Raw genomic sequence first — 18,129 nt, 5'->3', positions numbered from 1 at the left:
AATAATGATAATACTAATAATAAAAATGATAATGATAATCTTAATAATAATAATAATAATAATAATAATAATAATAATAATAATAATAATAATAATAATAATAATAATAATAATAATAATAATAATAATAATAATAATAATAAGTTATTTCATTTTTATAATGAAAACAATAATATTGGTAATATTACTTATATTCCTAAAAATGATATGATGATGATAATAATAATAATAATAATAATAATAATAATAATAATAATAATAATAATAATAATAATAATAATAATAATAATAATAATAATAATAATAATAATAATAATAATAATGGTAATAGTAATACTACCTCAAAGGAGTAGCTCTTAAAAAAGTATGCCCATGTCCGGGTTTGAACCCGCGACGTCCCGCTAACCTGATAACACCTTTAATCATTCCTCTATCTGTCACTTTGTGTTTTAGTTAGCTCATTATATATATTTGACCCGTCGTTCTTGTCCTTCTAAATCATCGAATCTTTATCGTAACTATAACCTTCATACACGTATCATCGTTATCATTTAGTATTGATCTTAGCCCTCAACATCTAATCCTATTATCATCATCACTTCCTTCATTTCTTCCTCATCGTTATTCTAACCGTAACCCATGATCATCACCATAATCTAATAACGTTAACATAATCATCATCAAATCCATAATAACCTCACTATCATTATCAATATTTTCGTTATTAATCTAGCATCACCTCGATCATCATTAATCGTTTTCATGTTATCATACCAACCGCATCATCTTCATTTTATTTCATAAGATCGTAATATCACTACTATCATGATATCATCATGATCATTATCATTACATATACTAAATGTCACTCGATATCAAATTCTCATCATAATCATCCTCATAAACTCTATTCATCACCTATGCTATCTACTATTAATCTGGCCTAAAATCAAATACTAACCCACGTGCACTAGCCCAATATAACAGCCTGTTAACAATACCGAATTGAAAGTAAAAAGATACGGCCTGCTTAGTAATAATCGAGGGTGTGGTCAAGTACCAACACCAAACTAGCTAGCCAAGAACACGAATAATACTTCAGTCCATTTAGGAATTTCAATAACCCAATAAAAAAATTCGTGGACATCCTGGTTCCCTCAAGAACTCGGCAAGAACAAATAGAAAAATCTATATGGCAAATATTGATTAGAACTTAGTGGGTTTCCTTTGTCCCACCACGAAGGTGACATGATCAAATAGCAAAAAATGTGGGCCATAAAATAAAGTTGTTTTTGTTTCACTATCAATTGATAATCCACTAACTATAAACTTTATTTCCACGTTGATGTTATAAACCGTGACCCTATCTTATCCCCTTCATTTTGTTTAAATTTCTCAACAATTGAAAATACATCTAATCAGCAGATTGTCGAGTAGCAAATAAAGAAATATCAGCGTGCAGCAGCAGGAAGAATTAAGGTACTAAAAGGTGGTGGTGAGAAAAGAAAAAGAAAATTAAGACGCGAAAGTGGAGGGTGGATAGTGGTGAAGAAAGGTGGTGGTTTTTGCTTTGCTTGCTCGATCACAAAAACAGAAAAATTAAAGTAGCAGTAACATGATGGTATTGGATGGTTATTTATAGCGGTTTACAAAGACGAAGAAAAAGACTCGATGGTGGTTGTTATGGCGGTAAACAGAAAGTATGTAATTGTATGTATCTGGTATGTATGTGTATGTATTTATATATATATAAAGAAAATGATTCAATGGTGTAAAGGTGGTGAGATCAAAGTGGTTTTGTTGTGGTTTCTCAGAAGAGCAGAGTGATGAATTCTTTTATAGCCGTGAAGGGTTCAACAGATATATTCGAGCCAGGAAGAACAAATAAAAATATATAAAGCAGATAGTTGTAACATCCCGCGTTTTTCCGTTAAATTTAATTTTAACACCGTCTTTTTTTTTAAAACATAATCTTTCGTATTTAAATTAATGGGTTCCGTGAGTAACGTTCATTATATTCCCGCTATTTAATTTTGACATCACCCGTTTACTCGAGCGTTTTGAAAATATTCGATCGGTTAAATCCCGCACCCGCTTTGAAACTCGAGGGACCGGAGTTGCCAAATGGGCAAACTAGTTGACTAGGTCAACTAGTCAACCCATTTCTCCACCATTTCCATCATCTCCCTCTCTCTCTTTCTCTCTAGCAAGAACACACACAAACCCCAACTTCATAGAATCATCATCTAAATTCGGATCGGGAAGCAAACTTCAAAACAAATTACATATTCGTGATCCTCTCATCATCCTCTTCGATTTGGTACCAATTTCATCCATTTTGGGTAACATTTCTAAAACACTAAATTTCTCTAAATTCGTTTTATATACTTGAAATTGTGTTAGTTAGTGTCTATGGCTCGTGTGTAACATGAATATATGTTTTGTTTGCTCGATTTGTGGTTTGGAGTAACTAGTTTGAACATTTGAAATGGGTGTGCTAAATCCTTGATTTTGGATGAGTTAATGTTGTTAGATTGTTAAAGTGCATGTTTTAATTGTGTTACTAGTATCTTTAGCTTCGTTTTGATGTATAGGTTGATTAAGGAAACATCAAACTCATGACTATTGATTTTTGTGAATTTTCGTTAGAGTTTGATAAGCTTTAGATGAACTTTTGATGCACCAAATGCTATGAAATATTGTAGATAATAATTTTGTTGCAATGTGTGTATGATTACCTTCGAAACGGCATATCATACATGTAAATTGGTTGCCCGAATCATGAAATGCATATTTGGAACTTGAACCTTGATTATGGACGTTTAAATGCGGTTTTGGGGTGTGTAAGTGTTGAATTGCTTGATGAAATGTGTCTAGGTGTTTTCCTCGTCAAATTACCTTTCCGGTGATATAAAATACATGTTCTAATTGTTTGCGGTTTGTAATTTGGGTTGGTTTGATTGTTGGTTCGTGCACTTAGAAACAACAGGGCCTGGAAACCAGCCGGGACGCCGTCTAGCTTCTCGGGACGCCGTCCCAGACTTCAAGCCGGGACGCCGTCTAGCTTCTCGGGACGCCGTCCCAGACTTCAAGCCGGAACGCCGTCTAGCTTCTCGGGACGCCGTCCCAGACTTCAAACCGGGACGCCGTCTAGCTTCACAGGACGCCGTCCCATTTAGCTAAAACTGGCTGTTCGCTTGGTCATTTGACATGAAAATGTTTGCTATGCTACGGACTTCCGGTTAACATGAAACTTGGCCAACATGCTCATATATGATTATGTAACTTAGAAAAATTGTCGGATATCCAACCCGACCCCGTTGACTTTTCTGTTGACTTTGACCCGACCAAGTTGACTTTTAATCAAACTTAACCAAATATTTGTGCAATCGTTCTAACATGTTTTTATACTTGTACCTTGCATGAAACATGACAATTTGATTCATATGCTATTATGATTGAGTCGTAACGAGCCATAGGACTAATTGAACACATTTCACCCGACCTTGTGTCGTAACCGGTTAATTGATATAACTTACTTGTTTAGGTCAAGGCTAAGCAACTTTCATGCACGCGTTTGCTTTGTGAAGTACATTTATACTCGTGCACTCGAGGTGAGATCATAGTCCCACCTTTTCAACAATTTTTATTCTTTTAAATCGTGGGCTGAGAAACATATACATTACATATTTATATACATTTCACATGTATATATACTTTTCATACTTTTATACTTTGAACACAAATACGAATACAAAGATACAGACGAGTTAGAACAAAAGTCCTCAATCCAATTATCATTAGTTCCACTTGCAGGGTGTAAGTGTAAGCGAGTGATTATGTTGTGTGGCCATACGGGTTTAACGAACCCTCATTCAGACGGTTCGCTACCGTTAGTGGATGAAATATAATTTCAACGTGCATAGTGTATGTTCTAACACTATATTCAAAATTCAGAGGGAAGATTCAGTTAAGTTTTGGTAATTGGGTGCTCGTGATACAGACAACATCCTTTGGGATGTATACGCTTGATATTCACTTTATACTAAATCTTGTGGTTTACAAACACATCTTTAGAGATGTATACGCCTTGATACTAAACCTTGTGATTCAAAATATACTTTTACAAATACATTTATGATCTCACCAACGTTTTCGTTGACAGATTTCTATGTTTTTCTCAGGTCTTGCACGATATGTGATACATGCTTTCGCTCATTATTTGATACTTGCATTGGATGTCGAGTATACATGCTTTTCGTGGAACGTCTTTTGACTTTACTTTAAACTGTGTCGCCTGGATTTCAATCGTACTTATAACGTTGTAACTTAACTTTTGGTTGAACAATTCTTGTAAACTTTGAAACAATCTTTATTTTGAAATGAAGGCGACATATTTTGGTCAAACGTTATCTTAAAGACTTATAATCAGGTAATGGGACCCACGTAGCCGACGCCGTCACTTGACGATTTGTCGGGGTCGCTACAGTTGGTATCAGAGCCTTGGTTGTAGGGATTTAGAGTTCATTTGTGTCCACCCCGAGTCATAGGGTACATAGGTGAATCTAGACTACAACCGGCATATAGACTGAAGTAGGAATTACTTGACTATTTGTGCATTTATACTCGAACTCTTCTATCATATCTAACTCGTATTCGATCTTGATCTTACGTTGATAAATTTTGTTGATGCGCCACCTTGACTTTATGAAGTAATGTTAAATGCACATGAGAATCAGGGTAATATAATTTCCGGGATTATATTACGGTGATTCACATGGACGTTCCGACATTATGACATAAAGAATTTAGGGCGAGTCAAGGAAAATTTTCTCTCTATCCTTAATCCATACTCCGGTTAGTATTGTTGAAAATACTAACCAACGATATTCTTGTGTCTTGAAGGAACAATGGCTCCTCGTCGTGTACGCCGCAATGAAACTCCCGAACAAGCTCTCGAACGGATGATAGCTACCGCCGTAGATGCGGCCATGGCCGGTCACTCATCCAACAACAATAATAATAACAACCACAACAACAACAACAACGACAACAACAATGGAGCCGGAAACTCAAACGAGGGATGCTCCTATAAAGCTTTCATGGGGTGCAAACCTCACACTTTTGATGGAACCGGGGTACCGGTCGTGCTCACCCGATGGTTTGAGCAAACGGAAGCCGTCTTTAGCATAAGCGGTTGTCGGGACCAAGACAAGGTCAAATACTCCACTCACACTTTCTCCGGAATTGCTCTAACATGGTGGAACACCTATGTTCAATCGGTGGGTACCGATGAAGCTCATGCCCTCTCTTGGGCCGATCTAAAGGAAAAGATGATTGTTGAATATTTTCCGCGCGAAGAAACCCGAAAGCTCGAGGAAGAACTAAGAGCTTTGAAAGCGGTCGGAAACGATCTTAAGGCTTATAATCAACGCTTCGCCGAACTATCCTTGATGTGTCCTAATCTTGTTAACCCCGAATCTCAAAGGATTGAGCTCTACATGCTCGGTCTTCCAAAAAGCATCAAACAAGGGGTGATGTCATCCAAACCCACTACTCATCAAGCCGCTATGAACATGGCTCGCCAACTAATTGAAACGGTTGACGAAATCGTAGTTCCGGCACCTAAGGCCGAGGATAAATCGGGCGGCAACAAAAGGAAGTGGGAACCCTCTCAATCAAGCAACAACAACTTTGCTAAGAAGCCTTACACCTCCGACGGCAAGAAAGGTTATACCGGACACCTACCGTATTGTAACGAGTGCTACAAACATCATTTAGGCGAATGTGGCAAACCATTTTGCTTGAAGTGTCAAAGAAGTGGCCATGTAGCCCACGATTGTAGGAATACCGCTCCCGTCGCCCAAAAGGAGCACAATGCACCCAAGACGGGTGTTTGTTTTGAATGTGGCCAACCGGGTCATTTTAGGAATGCGTGCCCAAATAAGAAAATCAACCCCAACGCACGCCGTTAAACTTTCAACATCAACGCCTAGGATGCCCGAGACGACGATGGACTAGTCACGGGTATGTTTGTTCTCGAAATTCTCACGTTTCATGTTTATTCGATTCGGTTACCGTTAGACATTTTATAAACAAGTCTTTGACTCGTGCTCTTTACATTCCACTTTTTCCCTAGATACTACTTAGACGATTTAAGTGACCAACGGAAAATATTGTGTGCCTATAAATTTTATTGGAGGATATACGTTAAGACTTTTGACTTGACACCTATAGAACTAGGGAGCTCGAAAAAAAAAAAAAAAAAAAAAAAAAAAAAAATGTTTCCCCATCATCTTGTATAGATTATCGTGAACTGAGTAATTTTCGGTTGGAAACCGATACCCTCTCCCTCGCATCCATGACCTCATGACTTCTTGCATGAATCCCGTGTGTATACCAAAACGACCTCCGTTCCAGTTATCATCAATTGGGGGTTAAGGGAGACGATGTCTCCTGAGTCTTTTCCGAACTCGCAACGTTAGTTGTAAATCCCTCTTAGTACCATTCGATTTATCCAAGGCTCGTCCGTATTCATGAACCTCCTAAACCACGTATGCAACTTATCTAGACAAATCTATTATCACATTTATAGATGACATCTTAACTTATTCAAGTAAAGAAGGCAAACGAACAACATCATCATCTTACGCTCGAACTTTGAGAAAAGAGCAACTCTATGCCAAATTCTCCGAGTGAGAATTTCTGCTAAACGAAGTCAAATTTTCTAGACCATGATGTTAATGGTCAAGGCATTACAATCAATCTCGAAATCAAGCCACACGTGATCATGAAACTCTCTCAACTCAGACTTGTATTCGTAAAATCTTAGAACTCGCCTGTTATCACCGAAGATTCATTTCTGACTTTTCTCGTGTTACCCGACTTTTAAACTCGTTAACTCACTAAGGGAAAACTTTAAACCTCTCCGTGTTCGAACCTTGAGCGTGATTCTTCACACCAACATTTCTAGTTAAAATCGTATAGCAACAGATGGAACTCAAACATGGAAATATTTCTACATGAACGCCGAAAGGCATACTCTCTCGACTCAAAAATTAACGTAACTAAAATTCGTTATTTTGCACGAAGAAGTCGAATACTAAATTGTGGATCCGATCAATTTTCTCGTCATCACGTACCACACTACACACCTCTGATATTTCACCGTTACCGTCTGATATTACTGGAATTTAAGATAGCACACCATCCAACGATACTTCACTCTTCTTTGACTTAACGCCCTTGTGTTTCTGATAATCGGTCAACTATTATTCAACCCCGAACTATACAACTACGTGTACTACCTCGTTTCTCTTTCAGACTTCAACTTTTGACAACTAGAGGCACGTTATGGCAACCTCGAGATGTAAGCTCATCCTATTCTAAGTCCTCATTTCACTCCTATCTTTATCGCTCGCATTTTCGTTTAAAGAAACTCCTTGTAACATTTCTCCATGGATAGAGAAATTCCTCATATTACATTAGTATTCGCCATGAGGGTGAATAGTCCTAACGAACATTTTTCGAACCCTAACTAACTTGTTCAAACGTATCTTAAGAGATTCTATTCCAACACGGTGTATCCTTGTCAAATATTCCGTATCGAAATACTCGTTTCACTTCTAGTTTTACAAGGAACCTTGGGAACCCGCTTAGACATGAGTATCGCGTATCATCCAAAACCCGACGGACCGAACAAACATACGATTTAAGTCTTGAAAACCATAATACGAATTTGTATTACCAACTTCAAATTTACTTGAGGAAAGTATTTTCCTTAACCGAATCCTCATACTACAATGATTTTCATTCGAGTTTTAACGTCACACCTTTTGAAACCACATGTGACCGGAAACGTCATTCTCCTTTGTCGAACCAAGTAAACGATGATCAATTCACCGGGACCGAGGTTATTCATGAGCAACCGAGAAAATTTATTCATATTCAGGTAAAACCCTACGCGACTCGTAATCACCAAGAGCTACGCCGATGTTAGACGTAAACATTTCAAATTCCACGTGGGAAACCGCGTCACGTTAAGAGTCGCACCTTGGAAAGGTGCAATCCGTTTCGGGAAACGTAGGAAGCTAAATCCGCGATATTTTGATCCTTTAAATTCTTGGGGTGTTTTGGACCCGTCGCTAACCGTTTAGACTTTTCCGACTCATTTTGGGTCTCCGTTTATCCTACATTCGATGTATCAACTCAAAGACGTGTTTTGCGAAACGAGAACTTGTTATCTCCTTTGATGAACTCACTATCGACGATAACCCTCACTTCCTAGGAGGACCGGTTGAAACCATAAATCGTGAAGCCAAACCTTAAAACATCGTATGATCCCGACCGTCAGAATTCGTTGAAATACCCTAGAACGTACTTCTCCCTCACTCGTAGAATTGGCAACGCAAGATCTCGAGGAAGAAACAACGACTACTACTTCCAACTAAATTTCGGGACGAAATTTCTTTTGAGTTGTGGATAATGTAACATCCCGCGTTTTTCCGTTAAATTTAATTTTAACACCGTCTTTTTTTTAAAACATAATCTTTCGTATTTAAATTAATGGGTTCCGTGAGTAACGTTCATTATATTCCCGCTATTTAATTTTGACATCACCCGTTTACTCGAGCGTTTTGAAAATATTCGATCGGTTAAATCCCGCACCCGCTTTGAAACTCGAGGGACCGGAGTTGCCAAATGGGCAAACTAGTTGACTAGGTCAACTAGTCAACCCATTTCTCCACCATTTCCATCATCTCCCTCTCTCTCTTTCTCTCTAGCAAGAACACACACAAACCCCAACTTCATAGAATCATCATCTAAATTCGGATCGGGAAGCAAACTTCAAAACAAATTACATATTCGTGATCCTCTCATCATCCTCTTCGATTTGGTACCAATTTCATCCATTTTGGGTAACATTTCTAAAACACTAAATTTCTCTAAATTCGTTTTATATACTTGAAATTGTGTTAGTTAGTGTCTATGGCTCGTGTGTAACATGAATATATGTTTTGTTTGCTCGATTTGTGGTTTGGAGTAACTAGTTTGAACATTTGAAATGGGTGTGCTAAATCCTTGATTTTGGATGAGTTAATGTTGTTAGATTGTTAAAGTGCATGTTTTAATTGTGTTACTAGTATCTTTAGCTTCGTTTTGATGTATAGGTTGATTAAGGAAACATCAAACTCATGACTATTGATTTTTGTGAATTTTCGTTAGAGTTTGATAAGCTTTAGATGAACTTTTGATGCACCAAATGCTATGAAATATTGTAGATAATAATTTTGTTGCAATGTGTGTATGATTACCTTCGAAACGGCATATCATACATGTAAATTGGTTGCCCGAATCATGAAATGCATATTTGGAACTTGAACCTTGATTATGGACGTTTAAATGCGGTTTTGGGGTGTGTAAGTGTTGAATTGCTTGATGAAATGTGTCTAGGTGTTTTCCTCGTCAAATTACCTTTCCGGTGATATAAAATACATGTTCTAATTGTTTGCGGTTTGTAATTTGGGTTGGTTTGATTGTTGGTTCGTGCACTTAGAAACAACAGGGCCTGGAAACCAGCCGGGACGCCGTCTAGCTTCTCGGGACGCCGTCCCAGACTTCAAGCCGGGACGCCGTCTAGCTTCTCGGGACGCCGTCCCAGACTTCAAGCCGGAACGCCGTCTAGCTTCTCGGGACGCCGTCCCAGACTTCAAACCGGGACGCCGTCTAGCTTCACAGGACGCCGTCCCATTTAGCTAAAACTGGCTGTTCGCTTGGTCATTTGACATGAAAATGTTTGCTATGCTACGGACTTCCGGTTAACATGAAACTTGGCCAACATGCTCATATATGATTATGTAACTTAGAAAAATTGTCGGATATCCAACCCGACCCCGTTGACTTTTCTGTTGACTTTGACCCGACCAAGTTGACTTTTAATCAAACTTAACCAAATATTTGTGCAATCGTTCTAACATGTTTTTATACTTGTACCTTGCATGAAACATGACAATTTGATTCATATGCTATTATGATTGAGTCGTAACGAGCCATAGGACTAATTGAACACATTTCACCCGACCTTGTGTCGTAACCGGTTAATTGATATAACTTACTTGTTTAGGTCAAGGCTAAGCAACTTTCATGCACGCGTTTGCTTTGTGAAGTACATTTATACTCGTGCACTCGAGGTGAGATCATAGTCCCACCTTTTCAACAATTTTTATTCTTTTAAATCGTGGGCTGAGAAACATATACATTACATATTTATATACATTTCACATGTATATATACTTTTCATACTTTTATACTTTGAACACAAATACGAATACAAAGATACAGACGAGTTAGAACAAAAGTCCTCAATCCAATTATCATTAGTTCCACTTGCAGGGTGTAAGTGTAAGCGAGTGATTATGTTGTGTGGCCATACGGGTTTAACGAACCCTCATTCAGACGGTTCGCTACCGTTAGTGGATGAAATATAATTTCAACGTGCATAGTGTATGTTCTAACACTATATTCAAAATTCAGAGGGAAGATTCAGTTAAGTTTTGGTAATTGGGTGCTCGTGATACAGACAACATCCTTTGGGATGTATACGCTTGATATTCACTTTATACTAAATCTTGTGGTTTACAAACACATCTTTAGAGATGTATACGCCTTGATACTAAACCTTGTGATTCAAAATATACTTTTACAAATACATTTATGATCTCACCAACGTTTTCGTTGACAGATTTCTATGTTTTTCTCAGGTCTTGCACGATATGTGATACATGCTTCCGCTCATTATTTGATACTTGCATTGGATGTCGAGTATACATGCTTTTCGTGGAACGTCTTTTGACTTTACTTTAAACTGTGTCGCCTGGATTTCAATCGTACTTATAACGTTGTAACTTAACTTTTGGTTGAACAATTCTTGTAAACTTTGAAACAATCTTTATTTTGAAATGAAGGCGACATATTTTGGTCAAACGTTATCTTAAAGACTTATAATCAGGTAATGGGACCCACGTAGCCGACGCCGTCACTTGACGATTTGTCGGGGTCGCTACAATAGTGAAGTGTAACGGATATATACAGCACGAGATTCGATTACAGTTTATTTCGTAGCTTTGATTGGGTCGACAGAAGAATCAATCGGGTACATTAATATATCTTTTTTATATAGCAAATTATTGTTTTTCTTGGATACAGAGTTTTTAACTTTACTTCTAATCTTGCGAATTGTTGTCTGTAGTAAAGATTGTGGTCGACAATTATATTCGGGCAGGAGTAGACGACAGAAGAAAAAGAAGAAAAATATGACAAGTGATCTAGACTCCTAATTGAATTTGTAATATGTTTTGTTTGATTCTTTTTATCCTTCTTCTTTAATTGCCATCAAGGTTTTTATATAGTGTAATTGTGATTGAAACAGTCACCAGATTCGATTAAGTTTATTTGTAGCAGATTTGAGATCGACATGAAATATTCTGTATAATCATTATTAATTGATTTTTGTTTGTTATTGGGACTAATTGGGATTGAATTGTACCAGGTGACAGACATGAAGCAAATTATAATACAGTATGATTGATACGTGCAACTGATTCTGTTGTTATAATTCATTATTTTTGATAATGAATAAATATAAGGTATTAATAATAATAATTTTATTAATATTAATATTAATAAATAATAATAATAATAATACTAAAATATTATTAATAATAATAAGATAACAATACTGTTAATAATTATTATCATAAAGATAATATTTAGGATAATAATATTAATAGTAATAATAATGTTTATAATGATATTATTAATGATAATATTATTATTTTTATAATAATAATACTGATGATATATATTAATAATAATGATTCTAGTAATAACAAGTTACTTGTATCCAATTTTATATATATATATATATATATATATATATATATATATATATATATATAATACAAATATTAATATTAATATTAACATTAATAATAACAATAATGAAAGTAATGATAATTATATTCAAACTTGTAACTAAATTTAATATATTATAATTTATTACTATTTACCAATATATTGAATCTTTAATATTTATTGATTATATATATATATATATATATATATATATATATATATATATATATATATATATATATATATATATATATATATATATATATATATACATATTACAGCATATAATATTACAAATTAGAATTTTAATTACCATGTATATATATATACACACATATGTATTTACAACTAAGTGTTCGTGAATCGTCGGGAACAGTCGAAAGTCAATTGAATATATGAAACAGTTCAAAATTTTTTTTGAGACTCAACCTAACAGTCTTTGCTTATCGTGTCGAAATCATATAAAGATCAAGTTTAAATTTGGTCGGAAATTTTCGGGTCATCACAGCTTGTTCAAACCGCCAATCATCTCGGAGTAATAGAAGAAGTCAACGAGCTTCGCGCACGAATAATAACTTTAGAGAGTACGATGCACAACTTGCAGGCATCACATGCATCACCAGCACCAACAGTACCACCAACATCATCACCGACAGCACTAGTACCACCAACAACAACATCCGCATTACAAGCCTCAACACTACACGTCTCAACCTCACAATTGTTACCTCGAGCATAATCATCGTTCTACATGACGTTCTACATCATTTATCTTCGTTCGACATGATGATTATGTAATCTATAATGTTTTAGAGATTATGGACTCTAGTTCTAACCGTAAATCAGATGAATTTAATATCATATTAACTCATTAAATCCATGATTACATCTGAAGAAAAAATATATGTAAGTATATTTTCATAAAGATTGTAATTAAAAATTATCTTGTACAAACTGTTAATCGTGAAAATATTTTAACGGATAGGTAATACTCTAAGAAATATTTAGATCTGAGATTAACATGATGCACTATACATTCTTCAATTCAGATTCAGCAGTCATTAACAATACTGCTCAAATCCACACATATACGTATCCTTTCACCAAAGAACAACTATTTTCATTCAAACTCAATTTCATATTCGGATTTTGACCGATCAGAATAAAAGTCAAGATTTAACAAGTGGCATAATGAAGAAAACATTGGACAAAATAAAATTTGTTAGAAACAAACAAATTAACTATGAGAAATTTTGTTAAGAATCCACGCTAACAAAATCTTAGCTAACTGTTCCTAGCTAACTGTTAATTCCTTATTATATTTTATTTATCTCAATTTATTTATTGCAATTTATTTATCGCAATTTTAATTCTCACAATTTTATTTATCGTCATTTAATTTCTGTTATTTATTTTACGCACTTTAAATATCGTCGGATAAATTGGGACACGTATACAATTTTTTGACATATCATATTGACATCATCTATATATATTATTTTGAATAACCCATAAGACACTATATGCGGTAATGCTCGAGTTAGCATATAATGGGTCGAGGTTGATTCTAAAATAATATATATATACCATGGGTTGTGATCGAGTCTGAGACATGTATGCAATGGGTCACGATACGTATTAATTAATTTGAATATTATATATTAAACTATATATGAATTATTGAACTACTAACTATGGACTACTAACTGTGGACTGAAAGAACCCGTTCATATACATTATAAACGATTCACAATAGTTGATTACATTGCGAGGTATTTGACCTCTATATGATACATTTTACAAATATTGCATTTGTTTTTAAAAGACAATCTTTCTTTACATCGAAAATTGACAGGCATGCATACCATTTCATAATATCCACTATCCAACTATAAATTGATTTAATAATAATCTTTGATGAACTCAATGACTCGAATGCAACGTTCTTCGAAATATGCTATGAAAGACTCCAAGTAATATCTTTAAATTGAGCAAATGCACAGCGGAAGATTTCTTTAACACCTGAGAATAAACATGCTTTAAAGTGTCAACCAAAAGGTTGGTGAGTTCATTAATTTATCATAATCATTTATTTCCATCATTTTAATAGACCACAAGAATTTCATTTCCAGTTCTCATAAATATACGTCCCATGCATAGAGACAAAAATAATCATTCATATGGTGAACACCTGGTAACCGACATTAACAATATGCATATAAGAATATCCCCATCATTCCGGGATCCTCCTTCGGACATGATATAAATTTCGAAGTACTAAAACATCCGGTACTTTGGATGGGGCTTGTTGGGCCCGATAGATCTATCTTTAGAGTTCGCGTCAATTAGGGTGTCTGTTCCCTAATTCTTAGATTACCAGACTAAAAAGGGGCATATTCGGTTTAATAATCCAACCATAGAATGTAGTTTTATTTACTTGTGTCTATTTCGTAAAACAGTTATAAAACAGTTATAAAAAGTTGCGCATGTATTCTCAGCCCAAAAATATAAAGGGTAAAAAGGTAAATGAAACTCACCTACTGTATTTTGTAGTAAAAATACATATAACATCATTGAACCAGTGTAGGGTTGGCCTCGGATTCACGAACCTATAGTAATTATATATATTTATGTATTTGTCAATATTTGTCTAATAAATTAGGCCAAGTCATAGTGTACCACAATCTAATGCTCGAGACTAATGTGCAAAAGTCAAAGGTTAAAGTAAAAACGAGGTCGCATGCAAAAATACAATAACTTATACAAAAATGATTTTTCGGTCAAACATGACTAAACGGCCACTTCAGCGATTTTTAGAAAAATTATCGGAACTCCGATTGATAAACGGCCAAAGATAAAAGTTACACATTACCAAAAAGATTAAGCATTAATTTTTACAGAAGTAAACTAAACCTAGACAACTCGTAGTTGCCAACGCGGTTTCGGCGTTTCAAAGTTAATTTTTCAGCTTTAATAAATTTACAAAAGTGACCGAGTAGCCTACTTTGGAGATTTTTAGAAAATTCCTCGAAACTCGGATTGACAAACAGTCAAAGCCTTCAAATTCTCGTTACCACAAAGATATAACATGATTTTTGGCAAAAGTAAACACACATCAGGTCGACCATGACAACTGATACAAAACTGACATTTTTAACAAAAAAGTTTCAGCTCTTTTTAGAATTTTAAAATGTGACCCAACAGTCAACTTTGACGATTTTTAGAAAAATCGTCGAGACTCGAATTGACAATTGGCTAGAGTGGTTTGTTAGACCTTACAGCAAAGAATTTAGTGGTATTTTTGTTTTAATCTGAAACAACGCAGATAAGCGAGAATTTCAGTTTCCGTATCGACGTTTCATCAAAATTTACAAAACTTCTTTTATCCATAACTTGACAGCCGTTCAACGAAACGAGACGTGCTTTATATGAAAATTCATCTACTCGACGAGTAGAATCCAAATAACCACTTTTTATTACCCAGAAAATTAGTTCACTAATTATTAACAGCATTTTTAATTACGAAATTAATTGTTTAATTCATAACTTTCTAACCGTTCATCGAATTCATTCGATATCTAAATGAAAAGTTCTTAATTTTTCGCTAGCTTTCCAATGACATGCATATCTTATACCTTATTTCATCCCTAGTATAACAACTTTTAAGATTCAACATAACCTATCTAACGGCAATATCAAATATACAAGCATGCACAATCCTATATTCTCGAGCACTAGTCAGGGATACACTATTAGTATGTAAAAATTAAATTATGAGTACTCACATATCAATATTGAGATTCAATATTGCAGGAAGGTACGTAGACGCGACGGAGACGATAACTACCAATTTGACCTCAAGGGCATACCCATGAACAATACCCATCACCTCCATAGCCATAACCCATAATTTCCTTAGCCCTATCCTACTCATAAAACTTGTCTTGAAATGACCCGCTCATGACCTCGTCGTAGTATTTTATGTATATTACTGCTAATATTAATACTACTGATAATAATAATAAGATTAATAATATTATTAATCTTAATAATAATAATGATAATGATTATATATATATATATATATTAGAGTGCAGAGAGGATAGAAAGAATGAATGAAATGAAAACGTAAACCAGAAATCGAACAATTTAAAGAAGTTAGCCACCTACCCAACGCATGGGGTCTCCTAGTATAATTCATGCTATCGCATGATTCTAAATTACAGCTCATATCACACTAACAAAACTTGCCGACAGTTGATATGTATCACATAACATATACGTAGGTTTTTTTTTAATATTATTTAATATAAATTATATTTAATCTTTAGAATTAATTAAATATTATATTATATTTACGTTCATGGTAAAAATATAATTTTTACAAAAATGACACGGTCATGGTCTCACGACTCATGTACCACTTTCGGTTTTTCGGGCGCACTTTCGTATGTTTAGAAAACTAGCCTTTTACGTTACGTGACGTGTACCTTTTACAAAAAAATAGACTTACTCAGCAATAAATTACCTTTATAAAAATATAACTTATAAAATTGAGCGTTGTGGTCATTTCCTTCTATAAATTAAAGTCTCGTTGTTTGTCAAAATATTTTATTTTAAATTAAACATTTTGTGACACGTACCTTTATTAATAACTAGACTTACTTTAATTAAAAACTAACCCACACAAAGTGTAACTTAATCTTTTGAGTATTTTGGTCATTTACCTTTATAATTCATAAACTCGTTATTTAACAAAGTCTAACTATTAATATTAGTTTAAAATCAACACGTTCTATGATTAATTATAATCCATCACTTTATGTATTTTCTTTTAAAAATATAAACTCGTACGCATCGTACTTAATGGAAAAGTATATAATATAATACTTAGTTTTTCAAAGCTAATAATAGTTCAAAAATTATTTTAATTTCATTAGAAAATCTTCTAACACATTACGTTTATACTTCAAGCTTAATTTGATATAATTTCGTATATGCGACATCGTCTAAATTAATTTCCTTAAACTTTCAAAATATCTAATGAATCAAATAGTTAGATTCTATTATATCGCAAATCGTTTTCGTAAGTTTGAAAAATAGATCAATCAAGTGTTATGATATTCAATCCTCCACCAACTTCTGTCTAATCCTCAATAATAACACTTTTGTTCTTACATGTAACCACTTTTCCAAATATTCCGAATACCGATAAAAGTAAGGGTTTCCTAATTCAAAGTGGACCTCATAACAGAGACTCATAATCAAAGTTCAATGTATCCGATAATTCAATCATTTGATATTATCTTTTAATCTCGTCGATAAACTTACATCGAACAAATACGTTCATGTAAAGTATTATTCATTCAATACCTTGATAGCATTTCCAAATTCATAAAAAAAATAGATTTCATATCTTATATTCATAATAACTAATCCGTTCAATGTTTCATTAATATAACTCAATTTAAAATCAGACATATGTATATGTATATGTATATATTTATTTACACATAATTGTTCGTGAATCATTTGGCATGGTCAAAGGATATTTGATTACAGAAATATAGTTTCAAAACTTTCGAGACTCAACATTACATATTTTTGCTCATCGTGTCAGGAACATATAAAGATTAAAGTTTAAATTTGATCGGAAATTTTCGGGTCATCACAGTACCTACCCGTTAAAAGAAATTTCGTCCCGAAATTTGATAGAAGTCGTCATGGCTAACAGTAAGAATGTTATTATGACGAATGTAAACTGATACATAGAGTTTTATCATCATTGAGTAATATAGATAACCCAATTTGATTATGCGAAGAGTATAAATGAAGCTATCGCAAAAGAGTGAAAAATGAATAAATGTAGGTTTGACTTAACAGATGGCGTAGTCAAGATTGATTTCCGAAATTTAAGGAATTTAGAAGAAGATATCCATAATAAGATTTGATTCGTCGGTAATTAAGGAGATTATGATCCTCTTTGGTTATACGCGATAATCTGCTTTGATTGCTCTGTCTATAAATCCACCCCTTTCGTTTCCTTACAACTCACACCTTCTATTCTTTCTTCCTCAATTCATACTTTAAAGTATTCATTAATATGCTCCATCCCATCCTGATCCTTGATATCCTCTTAACTTTTATATCTGTCATTCTTCTTTTTAATCTGCCACCGGAAGAATCTATTTACTTCTACTATACTCTTGGGTTTAT

This window comes from Rutidosis leptorrhynchoides, chromosome 3 (genome assembly GCF_046630445.1).
Source record: "Rutidosis leptorrhynchoides isolate AG116_Rl617_1_P2 chromosome 3, CSIRO_AGI_Rlap_v1, whole genome shotgun sequence".
In the NCBI taxonomy this organism is placed as follows: Eukaryota; Viridiplantae; Streptophyta; class Magnoliopsida; order Asterales; family Asteraceae; genus Rutidosis; species Rutidosis leptorrhynchoides.
Note: the sequence above shows the minus strand (reverse complement) of the source record.